Source organism: Gigantopelta aegis, chromosome 3, assembly GCF_016097555.1.
Source record: "Gigantopelta aegis isolate Gae_Host chromosome 3, Gae_host_genome, whole genome shotgun sequence".
Lineage (NCBI taxonomy): Eukaryota > Metazoa > Mollusca > Gastropoda > Neomphalida > Peltospiridae > Gigantopelta > Gigantopelta aegis.
In genome coordinates this window covers 69093874-69100046 of record NC_054701.1, presented here as the reverse complement: position 1 = coordinate 69100046, position 6173 = coordinate 69093874, and positions in this window count along the sequence as shown.

The following is a 6173-nucleotide window of genomic DNA, read 5'->3' as shown; positions in this document are numbered from 1 at the left end:
TCTATTTAGGGAGATTGATCCTGTTACCCATCACATTATCCAAACAAATTGTTGTCTTCAAACATCCCTAAGGGGAGCAGAGGTTTGATATTTGACAGATGGACTAGCAAACCATAGGTACGGTTATATTGGACCAAGAAAAGTTTGTTTTAGTTAACGACGCCACTAGAGCATAATGGATGTCAAACATTTGATAATTTTGATATATAGTCTTAGAGAGGAAACCCGATACATTTCTCTTCATTAGTAGCAAGGTATCTTTTATATGCATCATCTCATAGACAGGATAGCACATACCACGGCTTTTGATATATCAGTTGTGGTGCATTGGCTGGAGCGAAAAATAACCCAATAGGCCCACCGATGCGGATCGATCCAAGACCAACGGCGCATCAAGCCTACGTCTAACCTCGTATTGGATCAAGAAACCACGATTAAGCATTCTGATTTGCCTGGAAAGTTTGGCAGGCTTCTGCAATGAAATGTCGATTAATGTGACATATATCATTTCATTCAGAAAGATAACTCAGTAAACTAATTTTGCTGCCATTTTGTTCTTCTTTTTTTGGGGTGATATAGTTTTTTCGTCGTTTGCGCTTGATCTCTTAAAACGTTTATGTTAGACCATGGTTTAAGACATAAAAAGAAATGCTATTTTAATTTTTAAAAACAACATACTTGAACCAAAGGACGAAGATGACTATAGCAATACCGATGCCGGTGACCATGCCGCCGAAGAATGAACCAGAAAGGACAGCGGCACCATCCACTGTGCTGGTACTGGAAGGTGTTCGAGTGTCATCTGGAAAGAAATGTATGTTACAAAACTGAACATAAATAATGGGATTGCTTCTCGAGTCCAGTAATTTATTTAAAGTAGATGAATACTACTCAAAATTTATTATCATGTTGTGCTACATCTAATAGATTGTTTTTGTATCTCACAAGCATAACATCAAAATTAATACAACAACGTTATTTAATGCATTATAGTACAGCTCCAGTGCATGAATGTAACGCAGGAAGTGGCTGTAACATTTTCTAAAAACAAAAAACCCTAAAAAACCCCAAAAAACAAACCCAAACATTTAAAATACAAATTGCCAAATTCCAGTAACTACGAATGCGGTTTGGTGCTAGGAATTTAAACTAGTTTGCTAGTTTGCCAGAAGTTAAAAGCACTGGCCTCTACGACTACATCTGTATTGGGAGTGCATAGAAACGGGGGTTTTTAAAACGCATACAGCTGTCTTGTCAATGTGTAGTGTTAAATTGTATTTATTTCTATAATATGCATTTCTGTATTATTACATTGCCCTAAGGGCGGAGTCTAAAATTGTATGAATAAAAACTATGGAGTTTGGAAAGAAATACGTACTGAAATCCGGTTGTTGTGTCGTCAGATTTCTCTTACTGTTTGTGTTATGCAGTTCGATGTTATTTATACAGGCACCTTTTGCATCGCACTTGTCACAGTGATAACAAGGTTTTGTACAACTGTCTCCAAAATATCCATCTTGACAGTGTCCTGAGCAATTTTTTGTGTCTCTATCGCACTTTATGCACTTTAATGAACATTTTAAGCTGCAGTACGATCCTGCATATCCAACTTTGCACCCACTTTTACATACTGGAGGTACTGCAGGATCTGAAGCATTATTGTGATTATTGTTCTCTTCAGTTAAATTGCAGTGGATGTCTTTCCGTCTAAGTCTCTCAAAATGTGGTTGCTCGTTGCAAGCACACAATATGTGCGCACATATTATGACAGTACAAGCCAATAACAGTTTTCTAGAACGTTGCATCACAACAACCTATCTGCAGTACCTGAAATTACATTTAATCATGCAAGTAAACTTCAGTACACAAATGAGAAGACCAAATTAATAATACATATGTACTTCACAAATATATGTGATAAATGTTTACAATAAATTGCATGCAACCAATTTACTAATTATTTTCTTCCACAATGGGTAATAGTATTTACAAAATGACTGAACACAAACTTTTTTCCAACACTTTATCGAAAATTTAAAAGAAATTTCAGCAGGTATTTCTCACACATTTAATATGGGAGGTAATGAAAACAATGTTTTCCAATATCTATTCACCCGTCAAATACATTAAAACAGAAAATTGACTGTAATCAGTAGGGGTTGACCCCCGAACCCTAACACGCCAACCCTCAACCTCCGCTGCACATGCGCCTGCTCTCGCACGAGACATAAAATTCAAAACTTGTTTCATAACTGTTATGCAACACTCCCGTTCATGTTAAAATCTGTATATAATAAATGTACCTGGGGAATTGTTAATGCATCCGTTGACACGAATTTGAAACATACCTGCAATTACCATCAACACCAGCACGAACAGAAGGATCGACGTGAATACACTCGATTAATATAAATTATCCACTAATATAACACGAACTGTAATTTGACAGACAGTACATTAACCAGCTACCTAGAATACCCCGAATAGCCACTGATCCGTTTCTAGCTCGTATCGTCAAGGAAGTATTTCCCGGAAAGGACTGTGAGGTGTGTTTAACATCACGCCCATTCTGTTACATGTTTTCTTCAGTCTAATTAAAAATATAGTGTTTCTTATTCTTATTCTGTTAAGTGTACCATTAAATGACACACAGAGGACTGATTAGCTTACTAACGCAGAAAATGGATAAAATAACAAGAGTATTGATACCCATTACAGTAGTGGCAGCATATATAACATGTATATACATAGAACTTTATTTGTAGCTATTTTATTTTCAAATTATTGTTATCATTAACTTGAATATTTAATTATTTTCACAATACAATGTTGTATTTAAAGAAAGCCATACAGTAACAGAAACTAACAAAGAGAAATATCGCAAAACGATTGGACTATCAAAATCAGGAGGCGAACTAAGGCAATACAAATGCAATACACTGGCCTAGTTTCGGCTTGTATCGACAAATACATATTTCCAGAAAAGACGTTTCGTTTCTGTTTAATATCGGGTGCAATTTTAGATCTGACAGAGTCTTACTAATCAACGAGGTAATATTGCAACTTGAATTTTTATAATTTCGTATGAAATTAAGAATGATCATTTACTGGTATCGACTAATCACTGGAAAACAGTTGTCAGTATTGGCACATTATTACTGAATGATGTTAAAAATAACGTTTTTAATCACAAATAGATTATGTATGTTAAATCTGTTTTAGATGATATTGGCTGTACTTATATATGGTTATCACGATGCAATGATATTACTAGTGGTTCCATGTGGAAAACATATTAATATAAAGCTTACCGATTCATACTTACAATCATTGTATACTTATATTGATATCTCATCCAAAGCTTCAAATTATAAATTATTTTAAAATGCTCTTGAACTTGACAGACGTCTCACAATAATAGAAAGAAACCACTGATGCCCATTATTATCATTTAAAGCATTACTAACTAATTAAATATTTGCATACTGCAGATATTACTATGTGTACACCTCAGTGTGTGTCTGTGAGTACGTGTATGCGTGTGACATATAACATGTTTTGTCATAATCTTGTAATTGTTTTTGACGTTTATCTTGATTTTCATTAACTTGTCTTTTTGTGCTCTTTCCTTGTACTATTAATGCTATTGCAACTCCCTTTATTGGAGGTCGAAACCCTTACTTGCCCAAGCTTATGTATTTTTAGGGGAGCATGGCCCCATATAAACTTCGCTTAACACAGTCTATAACCCCAACCCCGCTGAAATCCCTGCACACGCGCCTTGGAAACCCGCTACATTTGTTTTTAGCAAGTGATTGTTTATATGTGCCATCCCACCGACAGGATATCACATACCATGATCTTTTTGTATACCCGCCGATGGGGATCGATCCTAGACTGACTGCGCATTTCCAAAAAACACCTTTTTAGGTCTAAGTAATGAATACAAATAACATATAGTCTTGAAAAATGTTACGTAAATCGAACACAGTACCCTCTTCCTCTACCCCTAGAGCGTAACGTAATTAGTAACACCCCCTTACGTGTAATACGTATGCCAACAGCTGGCCACTGTCAAAATTTCAAGGCAAATCCCCCACTCACCGACCCCTGGAAAGGCGTTGTACCATACCTCTATGGATATAAATATGTTTTGGAGATATAAGACGACCCCTCAATCAAGACAGATAAATCTGTTCAAAAATTTCGAAATCTCACGTGATGTCTTGTTGGGGAATTCCATACTTGTGATAAGCCAATGAAAACCGAGATCAGTACGAGCCCGTCAAAAGTGTTCCTCTTTCAGAATCATGGCTTTGTTTTTGACCTGGATAAGCCAGCGTAGTGAAACCAATGCGGAGTGCGGCATCATATATGCACCAAACGTAATTGGATTTTCTGTTCTATATGCTTAAATAATAAACATATTCCAGGGAATGTAGTTTTAAGAGGAATAAAAAAAAAATATATATATATATATATATATATATATATATATATAAGGCAATACAAATGCAATACAAAGTAGTTCACGCGTTTACGTCGTGTCCCAATTGACCTTTACACTGGCCTAGTTAAGGTTTGTATCAACAAATCAATATTTCCTGGAAAGACGTTTCGTTTCTGTTTTGTATCGGGTCTGTGTTTAGACCTGACGGTCTTACTAATCAACGAGGACAATATTTCAAGTTGATTTTTATGATTTCGTATAGATAGCACCATATATTTCGTCTAACTCAGAAAATGCATATCATAGTGTTATTACTGGTGATCATTATCATTGGAACAGTCCCAGGTAAATAGGGTTTAAAATGCCAGTTTTCTAATTGTAATATTTCAATTTTATTATTTAACTAGTAAGCGTTTTAATTTATTATACATGTATGGTCTAACACCATCAGTAAACAAAGGAACAAAAAAATGTCGCATTGTTTATGTTAATAAAAATTCGTTACTGATTTTTGTACAGAATAAACGGCGCGTTTTTTAATCATCAGTGAAAGTGAATAAAATAAAAAGTTGAAACATCACACAAAATAGTGTGTAAACTAGTTTCCACTGTTTAAATGTATGAATAACTAAAATAAAGGTTCTTATAAATAAATAAGTTGGCGTATTATTAGCAAGTTTAAAGCTTGTAAGAAATAATGAGTGTAAGTAAGTGATTTATTATCTTTTATATATAATAGACGTAAACAATTAATTACAATTAAAGGGTACAGGGGTGCAGGGAATATCACCTATTCCTAGCAAATGCGGTGAGTCGAGTTATAGAAATGAAATATTTGTTTAAGGATGGCTACATACATGTATCTGAACATGTATCTAAACTTGGGTGAATATTAGATACAAGCCTTGTTTGAGGTTGCTAGGGCCGTATCGTGAAAAATACTGACGATCACCCTATTTACTGTGAGCTAATGCTATATTATTGTCACCTTCCTAGTTATTTGTTCAAACAAATAAAATACAGTCTTACGTCTTGCTATTTATAGAAAAATATGATACAGTATTGGATGTCAAACATTTGGAAATTGTGTCATATAGTGTTCGAGAGAAAACCCGCTACATGTTGTGTACAGTAGCGTGTTGTTATTACTACTTGTTTTGTTTTGTAGTAACACCGATGACAGCATGTTGGTATTGAAGCAAACATATTGACGTCAACATATGAACGAGTGTGTTTGTTTTGTTTAAAGACACCACTAGAGCACACTGATTTATTAATAATCGGCTATTGGATGTCAAACATTTGGTTATTTTGACATACAGTCTTAGAGATGAAACCCCGCTACATGTTTCCATTAGTAGCAAGGGATCTTTTATATATATATCATCCCACAGACATGATAGCACATACCACGGACTTTGATTTACCAGTCATAGTGCACTGGCTGGATCAGCATATGAACTGTTTGTTGTATTAATTGTTTGTGGTCGTGATATGCAAAACTCTCTTAATGTATTTGATTCATATTGCACAAACTGGAAACTAACAGTAAATTGTAGAAAGACAAAAGGCTTAATATTTAGTGGCAACAAGAAAGATTGCAAAAAGGAGTTTTACCTATAAAATACAAACATGGAGGGGTTTTAGTCTGCAACGACACATTTGAAAACGGGTGCATATATGACCTGTTAACCGACGATTCATACCCGAAACAAAAAGTAAA